At 51.2% G+C, this 14,432-nt stretch overlaps 1 long non-coding RNA gene across 3 annotated transcripts; it reads right to left on the bottom strand.

Moving 5' to 3' along the window:
* Positions 1–8,139: 8,139 nt before the first annotated feature.
* Positions 8,140–11,202, bottom strand: LOC123576446. 3 transcript variants are annotated; one of them, XR_006701398.1, is made up of 3 exons: positions 10,577–11,202; positions 9,859–10,437; positions 8,140–8,320 (listed from the first exon to the last, which is right to left on the bottom strand). It is a non-coding gene; the product is annotated as an uncharacterized LOC123576446 (long non-coding RNA). The 3 variants fall into 3 exon arrangements; XR_006701399.1 differs by having other exon boundaries at positions 10,670–11,202; XR_006701397.1 differs by having other exon boundaries at positions 9,859–10,006; positions 10,464–11,182.
* Between the last annotated feature and the right edge of the window lie 3,230 nt (positions 11,203–14,432).

The following is a 14,432-nucleotide window of genomic DNA, read 5'->3' as shown; positions in this document are numbered from 1 at the left end:
CCAGCCTCTCCCGCTTTGTTCTCCTTGCCCTGGTTTTGCTTTCATGCTGGCAAGCCCAGTCTAGAAAGTACAGAGCTAGCGAATTTCTAAAACCAACAAAAACTTACAAAAAAAAAAAAAAAAAATCGGCAATGACAACAGAGCCCGGCGGTTGGTAAGGGAAGGGGGGGGGGGAGCAGATACGGTGCCACAAGATGTCCTCAGGCGGCTCGCTGGGGACCCAGCCTTGTGGCTCTGCGGCCAAAAAGGAAAGAAAGAAGTAGGGTCCCAGCCAGCACTTTCACTTCTAAACCCGAGTCGTCAGCTGTGGGTAGTGAGTCCTCACGCCTCGGCTTCACTATCTCCAAAGGCCAAGCGAACAAGAAGGGGTGGGGGGTGTGGGGAGCAGGCGCGAGATGCAACTGAACTGAAATCAAATGACCTTAGACGAAGGATTAAAAAAAGAAAAAGAAAACAAGAACTTGATGGAAACGAGCCAGATGTTGCCCTGAAAGAAGTTATAAATCCTAACCTTGTTTGGGAAAGGAAGGAGGCCCGGGGAGGGATGGCGAGCCCGCGAAGGGAGGCATCAGCGTCCCCTATATATGGAGGGAAGTCTTTCCAGAACATCACCAGTGGGTGACGCGGAGGACAGTGGATTCATGGGAGAATCCACTCTGTGCTGATGTTTTTACTGGATTTGACGGTTTCCTAAAAGAGAAGGACTCGTGTGAGGGGCTGAAGCCCAGGCTGGAACATCTATAGTCCCTTTCATGTAGGGAAGAACCTTGAACTGGTTGGTCAGTTGGTCGCCCTTATAAGCCACAGGAGCCTCCCAAATATTACAGGCTACGAATGCCAGCTGCCTCCCCATCTTAAGAGAATCTAAAGACTTCCTGATGGAAAGAAGTCCTGGAGTCTTTTTTTTTTTTTTTTAATTTTTTTCAACACTTCATTTATTTTTGAGAGAGACAGAGTGCAAGTAGGGGAGGGGCAGAGAGAGAGGGAGATACAGAATCTGAAGCAGGCTCCGGGCTCTGAGCTGCCAGCACAGAGCCCGACGCGGGCCTCGAACTCAAGAGCCGTGAGATCATGACCTGAGCCGATGTCAGTTGCTCAACCGACCGAGCCACCCAGGCGCCCCCAGTCCTGGAGTCTTAGTAAGCTGTGGTCGGGGGGGGGGGGGTGTCCAAGCACAGGGATCAGTCACCGAGGCAGCACGCGGGACACACAGGGATAGCCCTGGGTGATCCTCTCCCTACTGCAACTGAAACAAATCACCACAGATCTGGCTGCTTAAACAACATGCCTCCATGGTTCTGGATAGAAGTCGGCCTCGGGTCTCATTGGGCTAACGCCGGAGGACGACAGGCCTGGGCTCCTCCCGAAAGCTCTAGGGACACTCTCTGTCCTTGCCCCCCAGCTCTGAGAGGCCACCTGCACTCCTTGCCTTGTGGCCTCCTTACTCCACTCCACCAGGGTGCCTCCCTCTGTATCTTTCTTCTATAACCGTGTCTCCTCTGACCTTCGTCTTCTGCCCCTCTTCCACCTGTAAGGACCCTTGTGATTACATTGGGTCCACTTGGAGAATCCTGGATCATCTCCCTAGCTTAAAGTCAGCTGGGGGCACCTGGGTGGCTCTGTCGGTTAAGGGCCCCACTTTGGCTCAGGTCACGATCTCGCAGTTCATGGGTTCGAGCCCCACGTCGGGCTCTGTGCCGACAGCTCGAAGCCTGGAGCCTGCTTCGAATTCTGTGTCTCCCTGTCTCTCTGCTCCTCCCCCTGCTCACAGTCTCAGTCTCTGTCTTTCCGTCTCTCTCTCCAAAGCAAACCTAAAACTAATAATAAAAGAATAATAAAGTCCGTTGATCCGCAGCCTTAATTCCTCCTGTGACCTTCATTCCCCTTTGCCATGTAACCTAACACATTCCCAGGTCCTGGGGAAGGACATTCACATTATTCGGTGAGGAGCCATGGTCGCCTTTACCCGGGATTCTCACTGAGCGCAAGATCATTTCTCGTTTGGAATCATGTAATACAAATAATATACATTTACTATCTGCCTGGCATCGTTGTAAGCACTTCGCATGCGTTTGATCTTCACGACAGTCCCGTGAGGCAGGTGCTGGTATTCTCCCCACCATATAAATGACAAGAAAGTGCAAGTCCCTGGCTGGTAAAGGGTCCAGCACGCAGCCTTCTGGCCCAGACTCCAGGTTCGTTACTACGAGGAGATAAATAGAGGGGCTTTGCCTTCCAAATACCAAGGACAAGAAGGCTTCCTGGCTCCCTGTTCCCTGTAAGTCCTCCTGCACAGAAGAGGGCTCCCTCTGTTACGTCAAAGGCAAGGGAAGGTGAGTTATAAAGTTACGATCATCGTGCTGGCCTTGACCCTGTCCAAGTCCTGGCCACACGGATCTGAGTTTCTAGCTAAGTATGTGGAGGAACCAGAGACACGCTCAGCCTTGTGCACTCTGCTTACACCGTGACAATAGGGGCCCAGGAGCCAGAGGAAGCAGAGTGTCATAAAGTGAAGTGTGGGCCACCTTCAGGAGACCCCGGAGTCCGTTTGGTTGAAAGGGAGAGAGTGAAGTGTCCCAAGGGGAAGTTGAATGCTCATCTGTGTGTCCCTGGGTGGTGGAACCCTGTGGGAACAACAGAGACGTCCTCTGTGGAGGGGACCACCCAGCCACCCACAGCCTGCATGACTTTCCCACAGTGACAGAGGGAAGGCGGGGCCAACAACCCGGACCGGAGGTCGTCTCCCGGAGCCCCTTGATTGTTTCAGAACCCACTGCCTTCTTGGTCCAAGACGCAATGGCTGGGCCCCAGTTGGCACGATCAGCTGTCAACCAGAGAGAACAGAGAGCCAGCTCGAAGCTCCTCGGGGCCCCGGGAAGCAAGACTCAGGGAGCCTCAACCGCCAAGTTCCGCAAATTTCACAAGTTTGTTACAAACCCCAGAAGCGTTGTTTGATTGCTTAAAAACGATTTAATTTTTGCAATCTCCCAGAGAGAGGGTGCCTCAAATTAAAACTGGTGTCAAAAAAGAGTGGCTATGGGGGATAAAAGATGGTTTTCTTCCAAGGAGGGGAGCAAGCAGGGGTGGAGAAGCACCCCAGTGCCAGAGCCGTGGGAAGCCCTGAGGTCTGACTTCTGGGGCGTTAAGATGCCTGTTCCCACGGTGGAGCCAACCCTCCCATTAGGTCACCTTCTCGAGGCTCTCCTAGGGAGCTGTCTGACTCTCGTCCGAACTTTGGGCACCGTGAGAGAAGAGGCCTCTTGTCCCAGTGGAGAAAGGGATGAGCTGGGACATCAGACAGGCCTGGGGCTGAATCACGGCCCGGCAGCTTCCTCCCTTTGTAGCCCCGACAGGTTACTTAGCAGAGCCTCGGGTACCTGAGCTGCCGAGTGAAGGGGAAGGGGTGCTGAGGCGGGCCAGCACAGGAGCTCGTTGTCTGTGGGGCCTGGACAGCGGTCACCGCTACCTGCTTTGCACATCACCATCAGGATGGCCTTCCTACCGTAGAGGCCATCAACGGGCCGTTTGTGACCGTGCATGCTGCCCGTACAATTGTGACGAGTCCAGGGGTCACAGGGACTGGCTGCGTGAGGCACTATGCAGGAAGCTCTGTGCAGCCTAGGAGGGGAGCCCAAGGTGGCCCGGGCCCTGGGACTCCGTCCCCAGGTGCGCAGGGGTAGGTAGACCGCGTCTACAGCAGGTGTCCCCGGGTGCCCAGGGAAGAGGCGCCCACTCTGCGCTAGGAAGGTGGGCGTTTGCAAGTGTGACCCGGGGGCCATGTGCCAGGAACATTCCTTTCCGGCTACTTCACTTGAATGAAACGCTTCTGGCACAGAACCTGGCCCTACGTTTTACGATTTCGCACCAGCTAGCTGGGTTGACCAAGTTGCCCTCGACATATTTCCACTGCTTTGGCTGCCTAACGTCATTGCAGTCACGGGCGCACCCCCGTGTTCTCCGGCACCAGCCAAACACACATGCAGCTCTGGCTGGTTTCAAAAGGACCGCCCCCCCCCCCCCCCCCCGGGGCCCCCAGAGCCGCGGGGTCCCGAGCCGCCGGCTGTGCGCACGGATTCAGAAGCGCTGGCCGGCACTCGGGGGCTGCAGGTGGGGAAGCCAGTGAGCTCCGGATCTCCCACGGGGAACCAAGTCACTTCCTACTTGGGGGCGCTTGGCACCCTGACCTCTCACCCTGGGAGCCGGCGGGATGGCTAAAGGGAAGCGTGATCTGGGCCTGCAATCACTCACAAGCGACAACACGACACCCACTCCCACGAGCCAACTGCAAACCACACGTGACTGCGTGGTTTCTGTCGGCTACACGCCTCTCTCCCGGGAGCAGTTTCGATACTATGTCCGCCCCGGAGGTGGGCAAACTTGGGGGATGTTGCCCGGCGCCAGAGGGGGGGAAAAGGCACAGGGCACGGTAACGCAGGACAATCAGCCAGCCCGGCTCCCAGGACCTGGACGAGCTCAAAGGTCAGCCAGCGATTGTCAAAGTAGTCCCTACAGAAAGAAGCCAAGAGACGGCGGCAATAGCAAAATGGGGCCGGGCAGGGTTTCAACGGCTTTCCGTGGATCAACTCATCCCATCCTCTCACGGCAAGCCTGTTTCACAATGGGGAAACCGAGGCAGGTCAAAGAACAAAGTTGCAAAGTTACAAAGCTCCTAAGTGCCGCCGCTGTGATTTGAGCCCTCGGTCTGACTTCTGACTCCGGCGTCCGCGTGCGTCACCTTGAGTTGGACAAATACGGGGCATCTCGCGAGGCAAACGCAGGGGAATCTGAAGATGCCCAAAGTCCCCCTTTGGCAGAGAGAAAGGGACGCGGGGTCAGCAGCACAGGGTGAGGGAGGACGGGCAGGTTGGTAAAGGAGCTTCCCTCCCAGGGGACACCTTCTTCTCTCCGAGCCCGGAAGGGCCTGGGGAGACCGTATCACTTCACCAAAATGCATCTCACAAATGATGGAGAAGCACAGCCCCCCCCCCTCCTGTTCCCCCAAACACTGTCCCCAACGCCATTATGCAAGGGCCGATTACAGCGGCCCGTGGAAGTCACTTTCGCGGTCATGGTTTTCAACTGCAAACAAAAGAGGAAACCGCTTCAGGAAGAAGCACGTTTTACCAACCCCACGATCAGGGGTGCGGGAGACCCCGCTGCCGATGAGTCTCAGAAGGACTTACCGTGGGCAGGGGACAGCCGGGGATGGCCTGGCCAGGAACAAGGAGGGGGAGCCAGTGCTCGGTGACTGGATCTGGAAGTTGAACCTCACTCTGAAGAGCAGGGCGCTTCCTGGGAGCCGGCCTCTGACCCCTGACCCCTGACCCCCGGGGCAGTTCTGAGGAAACACCGAGGGACGTATCCCAGGCCCTCTTGGAGGGTTTCCTTTAGCACATACCAAGGCTTCAGCCTCCGCAAGTGACGTTCTGTCCCAGCCCTGACCATGTGGGCCGGTGTTTACCCACACGGGACATTCCGGGAGCACCCCCTATGATTCCTGCCACCCCCAGGCCGGTTCACAGCCACTCCAATCTGCTCTGCATCCTGACCACGGCAAGGACACCTCAGGGGCGGTACTGGCCATGATGCATCTGGGTCCTTGTGGCCCCACGACTCTCCAAGCTGACACCTACCTGGGCAGGCGGGGCAAGCTGAGGGGAGCTGACCCCAGGAGTCTGGCCGTGAGGGGAGGTTCTCATGACTCATCTTCAGGGTATGAGGGTGCTAATACCTACCCTGCAGGGTGTAACGTGAGATACTTGCTCGTCGATTCGTCGAATATTCGAGCACCCACTGTATGTGGAGCCCTGGAAGTGGCAGGATTTTGAAATCATTGGCTGGAAAGAGGAGGAGGGCTCATTTCAAGGAGCAGAGCTCATGGGGTGAAGGGTAGGCAGGGGGGAGGCCTGGAGGGGCTGCTGTCCTCAGGGGCATCTGCCCACACAGTACGCGGTGCAGGAATCGGGGGGTGTCCCACATCTTTGGGGTGCCGGGTAGCTTCTGCCAGTGGGGCCACTGCTTCCCTGGCCTTCAGGTACGTTCCTCCGGTCAGCCCCTGAGGTGGCGGACCGCACCCTGTCCCTCACACCAGCCCCTGAACCAGGGCAGGGCCAGCGTGCCAGAAGGAGACAAATCCGGCCCCATCCGGCGCGAAGCCTAATTCAGCTCCTGTCCCAGGAGCCACAGCCACATCGATGTGCCTTATGTTCCTCGGATGGCGCTCCAGGTAGCCCATGGCGGTAGTCCCAAGATGGCCTCAGCAGAAAACAATCAGACCCGGGCAGCCCCCTGTCACCCAAACACCACTCAGAGACCGCCACCTTCTCAGGCTGCCACTGGGAGGAGGGACGGAGCGCACTGGTCGTTCAGAAGCTGATGGAGACCGTCGCTTACCCCAGGCGCCGTCTCCCCCTTCCCCACCTCGGTCAGCTCCCATCGGGGGGGGGAGGCCAACAGAGCCCCTTCAGGTGACCTGGCCTGTGGCTCACTAGAAGCCACCTCTTCTCTAGAGGTTGTGCCTGCGCCTTGACGTAGACGCAGTGCCTGCCTAGGATGGCCACGCGGATGCAAAAGAGCATCAAACTCAACTCTGAAGCACCAGGTCTTAGGCCAAGACCAACTAACCACGCTTCTCAAAGGTCGCATTAACCCTTTGCCCTTTTAGGGAGAACATTCCAGATCTGATGCACAGAGTGCCAGGCATGAAATCAGCGGACGTGAGCCTCTCCTCTCCTGGACTTACTGAGCCCGTGACCTTGGGCAAAGCCATTCACCTCCTGGTGTCTCCAATGTCTCATCTTTAAAATGGGCACAGTAGTGCTTGCGGGTCAAAACTAAGTCTTGTCTGTAAAAGTGCTTCGCGACTGTACAGAGATCTAGGAGCATAAAATAGTAACAGCATCAGGCATAGCCCTCCCGGGGAAGGAGGGAGCAGGTGAAAGGTACTCACGCTTATTTATGTTTCTGAATTCCCAGGATCTTGGCTTGTTTTTGCATTCTCCAGCCAGCCCATGACAAGCCCTTCACTTGAGAACATATAATCTGAAAACTAATTCCTGTCTGAAATACAAGGCCGTGGCTGACCTTGACCCTGGGTCCCTGACACACTTCCAGGGTGGAGGCTGCATGGCACGGAGGGAAGAGCCGTGTCAGGACGGCCACGTTAAACACCCCTGGTCTCTATATCTAGAGACCAAATAGATTTTTTTTTAATTTTTTTAATGTGTATTTATTTTTGACAGAGAGAGAGACAGAGAGACAGAGCATGAGCACAGGAGGGGCAGAGAGAGAGGGAGACACAGAATCCGAAGCAGGCTCCAGGCTCCGAGCTGTCAGCACAGAGCCCGATGCGGGGTTGGAACCCACGGACTGTGGAGATCACGACCAGAGCTGAAGTCAGATGCTCAACCGACTGAGCCACCCAGGCGCCTGAGGCCGAATGAATTTAGCTGGAACCCAAAATGAACTGGACCTTGGCCAGCAGATGCTTCAACAGAAATTGAAACTCTAATCTACATCACTGATGCTGTCCTTCTTCGTGCCCGTGCTCCCCGCCAGGATGCGATGCGTCACTGTTCCCTGAGAAGTGTGGGGCATTTCACAGGCTGGCGACCTTGGGTAGGCTGGTGAAATTCTGGAATCTGTGGTTCGGGTCTCCGTTAGGGGAATCCTACACTGACTGGCTCTTCTACGTAAAGGTTTTAAGAAAGCAAAGGTCTTCTTGGTAGGAATCGAAGAGAACTGACATCCGGTTGTATGGGGAGGACCTGTCCTTCAGAGTCAGACAGATCTTGATTTAGTGGGGACTCAAGGGTGTCTGTGCAGAGGGGCTTGGGGCAGCCATCTCTGTGAAAGGGAGGAGGCAGGGGAACCCCGAAAGTGTCATCGTGTCCCCTGCATATCCTTCTTACTCAGACTGTGTATTTATTTGGGGGAGGGGGATGTCATGGGGAAGGACGTTGCTGCCGGAGATGGGGCCGCAATGAAAACCTCCCAAACTGCCCCTTGACAATGTCATCATCTTGGTTCAAACTCAGGAACTGCTATTTCCCACCTGTGTGACCTTGGGTAGGTCACTCAGCCTCTCTGAGCCTGTTTCCTCACTCATAAAATGGAAATGATAATTCCACTCTGGCAGGTTTTCTTTTCTTTTCTTTCCTTTTTTTTTTTTTTTTGGTGGGGGACTATCCGAGATACCATATTGGAAAGGGCTCAGCACAGTGCGGGCGTATGACAGGCACCCAACACAAGCACGTTTCTTCCATCGCTGGTCCCCAGATGTCTTAGGACCCTAATGAAGTATCCAGATGGGTACTGAGATCTGGAAAGTCAAAAAGAAAAAGAAGTTAGCCAGGTTTCGTGGGGGTTTGCCTTTCGACTTTGCTGCCCACCAACAAGTGTGTTCCGAGAGGATGTCACATCTGCCCTCCACATGGTGAGCCCAGAACGCCAAGCAGCTGTCCTACTTGAAAGGGAACCTTCACAGACCCAACTACACATGCAGTGCCGGGCCTACGGATGAAAAAGTCGCCATAGTGAATGAATTAGACCAGCGGTTTGCCCAATGTCTGGAGGCGTTGTTGTTCTTCCCCCTCTCTCCCAGAACCCCTAGGGTCTGGACAAGACGGCGTGATGGAGGGCTATATGGTACGCATGTCCTCAGGACCAGGTTCCTTGTAAGGAGCCCCCAGAGGCTCCTTGGAGAAGTCCTTGGGTGGGCAGGGAGCTACAGAGTTTGCCAATGGCCGACACCATAAGCCCATTCATTCATTCATTCATGGGAAGCCCCACACCTTTCTTAGAGAAGTGAAGATAATACATGACGTGTTCCTAGTCCCCACGCTCGAATGACTTGTCCCAAGCACAAACAATGCTGGCTGGGTTAGGAATTGAAAGTTGCAAAATTGTCTGCCTGGAGACCTAAGCCAGGGGACTGAGGAGCCACACACCTGCCCTCTGTGTTCCCTTGCAGGCGCACCCCCCCACCCCCTCCTAGGAATGCGGGCCCTTGACTCCTGTGCGGCCTCAGCCCCGGGTTCTGGCTCACGGCAGCCGTCGCGAATGGATCCTGGAGAGTCCCTTTCCTGCCTGTGCGTGGCAGCTTCCCACAGATTGGGAGTAGGGGGGATAAGCCATTTAAACAAAATTGCTTTTGAAACACAGATGAGTTCGAAATCTAGAAGAAAGGGTGCTTGGCAAGAGCCGTTTGGGATTTGGCAGATTCCGCAGCTCACGTTGTTTGACGCTTCCATAAACCAGCTGCTTCCACGGTTCCCGAAACATCAGCTCCCGAGGGAGCGAGGCAGCCCTGGGCTCTCTGGGCAACAACAGTTGCCTGCATAACATGAAACCTCTTCTGGGCGGGCTGTCCAATCAGCACCCAGCAGGCGGACCCAGGGGAGTGCAGCACCCATCCAAAGCGTTTTGTTTCCTTCCTCTCCATGGTTTCCCTAACAACAGGACCCCCGCTCCCCCCCTCCCCCCACATGCCAGGGCAATAGAGAGTCAGTTCAACTAACCCTGTTCCCCAGCAATTGACATAATAGACTCCTCCCCAGGGAGCAGAGCTGTCTCCTTACCTGGGACCTCCAGAAGCCCCAGCCTCTAGGCATCACTGGAGAATCTGATCCAAGCCACCAGTCCTGTGGACCCCTCCCTCTTCCCTCACCAAGGGAAATTCTTCACCAATCTCATCCCCAGCCTGTTCTTTCCATGCATCTGATCCTTGGCCTAATCGGAGAAGCCCCAGCCAGAAGGATACGTGCCCGTATCTTCCCTGATTCCAGGGTCCCTTCCGGCCCCTCCCCAGCACACCCCCAGTTCCTAAGCAGCTCACAGGAAAATGCAGCCAAGACCTACCTTTGACTGGCTGTGCTATAGCAGCCGGATGAGCGAACCCACTGGGGTTTTGACTTCATTCATCAAAATGGGATCAGAGGGTTCCGGGTAAAAGTTTGTCAAGCTGAGTGAGCCCTGCCCAAGGCGTCATCAGGAAGGCTTCAGAGGTCTGGGTCAGGGTGAGAAAAGTAAGCCTTCCCTTTGTGGTTTGCTGACCCATGCTGTGTGGTCTTAAAGCCTGAGGATCAGGGAGGAGGCCTCAGGCCAAAATTCTGGGCTCAGATCTACGGGGCCCAAATGGATAGGCTTTCATTACGGTGAAAAATGTATAAAGATTAGCGGGTGTTTTTGTTTCCTTTTGTTCTCAGGACGTAGCTAGGGTTTAATACAGTTATCTTGAGGGTTTGGGATGGAAAAACATACCTAGCATAATTCTTGGCACGTAGTAGGAGGTCAATGTATGGTAGCCATCGACTTCTCCTCATCTCTGCACAGGCATAGCTCCCGCCCTGCCCAGCAAGGCCGGACTGCCCGGGAGTCTTCTGTGTCTTGCAGAGGAAGCTTCTGGGGATGCTGGTCTGGGGATACAGGTCCCTCCACCTGTAAATAGGTCGTGTCTTACTTACCCGTCTTCTACTCAGAAGAAATCAAATGCGAGTGTTCATTGAGGACTGGGTTAGTCAAAATGACTGCTCTTTTCTGGTGTGCTTTATTGGAGTGTAAGGCAATCCCCGCTTACCGCGGGGGTTTCAATGTAACCGAAAGTTCCAGCGCTTTGTGGCCGGGCCGCATTCATTGCAGACAAAGCATAATGAGCCGCGTCTCACATTACCTAATCACATGGTGGCCGGCGCGGCCCCGGGCAGGGCTGTGGTGCCTCCATCTGAAGCTCAAAGGGCTTAAAGAAAACCCTCTCTTTATTCTGGAAGTAGTATTATCTGGGTTTTACAGAGAAAGATAGGGAGAGGTGAAGTGACCTGCTTTAAGACCACACAGTAAGAAGGGGCTGGGCCAGGAAGGGGGCCCAGGCAAGCTGACTGATGGAGCTCCTTGGCAGGAAGAGCACAAACAGGAAGCTGCTCTCCAGGGAGGAGACCGGACTTGGTAACAAAGGCCAGTGCAGAGGAAACTGAAAAGCCTTGGCCTGAGGAAAGGTGCGCAAAGAACACCTTTATCCTTGAGGAAGCGGAATGCAGGATGGGAGGGACATCAAGACGCAGGGAGAGAACATCAAGGCGGCCGGAAGTCTGGGTTAGCAGAGATTTCTCCAGCACCTGGCAGGTGCCCATAGCCTGCCTCGTGGAGTGACCTCCAGGGAGGAGACTTATTACCCCTGCTTCTGTAGGACGTTATTTTTTTTTTTAAATTTTTTTTGCTTATTTTTGAGAGAAAGAGACAGACAGAGACAGAGCACGAACAGGGGAGGGGCAGAGAGAGAGAGAGAGGGAGACCCAGAAGCCGAAGCAGACTCCAGGCTCCAAGCTGTCAGCACAGAGCCCGACGCGGGGCTCGAACCCACGGACTGCGGGATCATGACCTGAGCCGAAGTTGACGCTCAACCGACTGAGCCATCCAGGCGCCCCCGTGTAGGACATTATTTTTAGCAATAATGATAAATGCAGCAATATTAATAATGGGTCAAAAAGAAAAGCAGATAGTGAATTTTTTTTCTTTTTCTAACCCTTTTGTACATGGTTTTGCATGTCAAACGAAAAAAGAAAAAATACAATAAATAGTACAGTACTATAACATATATGATAGATTTGAACTTTTTAATGACATTAATGACATTTTACTTACACTAGTGTATGTTGTGGAGAAATACTGATACTTATATATTAGTGTATGGCAATAATGACTAATACTATAGTTTCCGATTTTGATAATTAATTTCTTTCCTGTGTCCATGACTTTGTAAAATTGATCTTCATATTTTAGTGCTCAGTGGCCAGCGTGGCCAGATTTGTCTACCTACCTTTGCTCCTGGTTAATCGGAGAACACGGCTTAGTAATTTCGATTTTGAAATGTGTTTTTCATGTAAAGCAATATAGAATGATGAATAATCTTAAGCAAGAGAATGTGTATGGCAAAGAGTCATAAAAATCTAATTTCACAATAAATTCTAGAAATTACAGTACTCCTCAGAATCCTTGTTTCTCCGGGACCCATTCTGCTGTCTTTCAAATGTCTCCAGAGTTGAAAATTTTTACATAAATAAACTCCAAGTGGCTACACAGATTGACAAAATTGAAGTAACTCCAGCTTCACGGAAGGTCACAGAGACTTTCATGGTAAAATATGTAACTTGGTAAAATATATGAAATTAACAAAAATTCTGAGCTAAGGAAAAGCGAAACAGGCGGAAGAAGTCTAGCCAGGGAGGAAAAGTCACATCCAGTCTCTATACGCGGACCTCGTCGCTAGAGGTGACCTGTAAATTTAGCTCCACATTCTGGGCTTCCCGGCAGCCAAAGGGAAAAGGGTGATATGACCAGTCAGGGCATTCACACTGACAGCAAGGAAGCCCCTGTGGGAGAGCCTTAGGAACTGCTCCTTGTAAACCCCTGCAGAGGGTTCCCTTCAAGCGCCAGCCGCGTCTACCGGGGGAGATAAAGAATTATAGGACAATTGGCTTCGGCTTCTGTGTCCCCTACACTTTGCTTTTGGTTTCAGACCTGGAAAGGATGAACTTGGGAAAGAGGCAGCAGGGGTCCCAGAGGCCCTGTGAAGAACTATCAGAAAGGGACCCCAAGAAGATGAATTTTACTAAGAAATTAATGAGAAAATTTGTGTTTCGCACATTTTAGAACTGAGGCTCTATAAATGGCCATGCTTTATCCGAAGGACTAGATCAAGAATTACGAGGAAGGTTAAGCCGGGAGCCGAGCAGCAGGATGACTTAACATTCCCTTTGAGCTTCCAGGAGTCTTATGGGGCTGGGTGACAAAAAGGGAACTCAGGAGGAAGGGCCAGGTTAGACACCTCAGGCCTTCAGGTGAGACTCCCCCGGAAGGGGTGATCCAGAAAGAGAGCTGGCTGCAGAAATCCTGAATCACTTTTAAAGAGCTCAGGGCTTGACCGGATTAAGGTGATGTCAGATGAAGCAGTACATTCTTAAACAACCCATGAGTCAACGTAGAAATCACAATGGAAATTAGAAAATATTTTAATGAAAGATAATAAAACTGAAACATATCGAAACATATGGGATGCAGCCAAAGCATGCTTAAGAGAAATGTATAGCCTTAAATGCATCATTAGTAAAGAAGAAAGGATCAAGAAACAATGCACCGAGTTTCCATCTTAAGATTTTAGTAAAAGAATTGCAAATTAAACTTTGAGATGCTACAAGGAAGGAAATAATGAACAGCAGGAATTAATGAAGGGGGGAAATAATAATACAACAAAGAAAACCAACAAAGCCAAAAACTATCTCTTCAAAAAGACTGATAAAAGTGAGAAGCTCCTGACAAGACTGATTTCTTTTAAAAAGGGTGAGGCACAAATAATTGATATCAGGAAGAAAAAGAAAAGACTTATCAATATAGCCTATAGCCATTAAATAAGATAAGAGGCTGTTCTGAACCAATTTATGGTCTTTTCTCTATTAAATAAATTAAATCCATAATGAGAGATCTCTCCACAAGGAAAACTCCAGAACCAGATGGCTTCATCAGTAAATTCTTCCAAATACTGAAGGATGAGATGTAATTAATCATACACAAACTATTTCAAAGAATAGAACATAAGTGACCTGTCAACTCAGTTTTGAGAGCTATATTACCTCATTATCGAAACCTGACTGAGAGAGAAAATTATGGGCTATTTCTTTCTCCTAAACATGGAGGCCAATTCTGAACCAAACATTATCATACTGGATCCAACAAACAAAATGGGTCTTGTTTGAAGACTCAATGTTCCAAAATCAGTCAGTGTAATTTACCATAGTAGCAGAATAAAGATGAAAATCATTGATCAACTCAAGGGATTCAGAAAAATAATTTCATAAAACTAACCCCCTAGTGATAATAAAAAGAACTCTCTTAGGAGACTAGGACTAGATGGGAAATACTTTAACATGAGGGAATATCTATAAAAATACCTCCAGTAAATATCATACTTAATGTTCAAATAGTGATACTTTCCACCCAATATTGAGAACGAAAGATGCTCCCTGTCTCTACTTCTGTTTATCATTCTACTTAAGGTCCTAGACTTTGCAATAAAGTTAAAAAAAGAAATAAAATGTTAAGAATTGGAATGAAAGCATAATTGCATATACAGAAAGTACAAAATATTTTACAGAAAACTATCAGAATTAATAAGTGAATCAGACAAGTTCGGCAGATAAAAAATGTCAGTGCACAAGAGTCGATTACACATAACAGGAAGAAAAAGAATCCCAAAAGAAAACATTGATAAATTGGACTACATTAAAATTTGAATCTTTTTTCCATCAAAAGAAATCATTAAGAGTGAGAAGGGAAAGCCACAGAGAAGAAGATATTTGTGATCCATGTAAATGACAAAGGATTCCTACCCAGAAAATGTGAAGAACTCCTATATGTCACCAAGAAAAACAGACAACCCAAGT

This window comes from Leopardus geoffroyi, chromosome D2, assembly GCF_018350155.1.
Source record: "Leopardus geoffroyi isolate Oge1 chromosome D2, O.geoffroyi_Oge1_pat1.0, whole genome shotgun sequence".
Classification (NCBI taxonomy): Eukaryota; Metazoa; Chordata; class Mammalia; order Carnivora; family Felidae; genus Leopardus; species Leopardus geoffroyi.
This window is presented reverse-complemented; position numbering and strand designations above follow the sequence as displayed.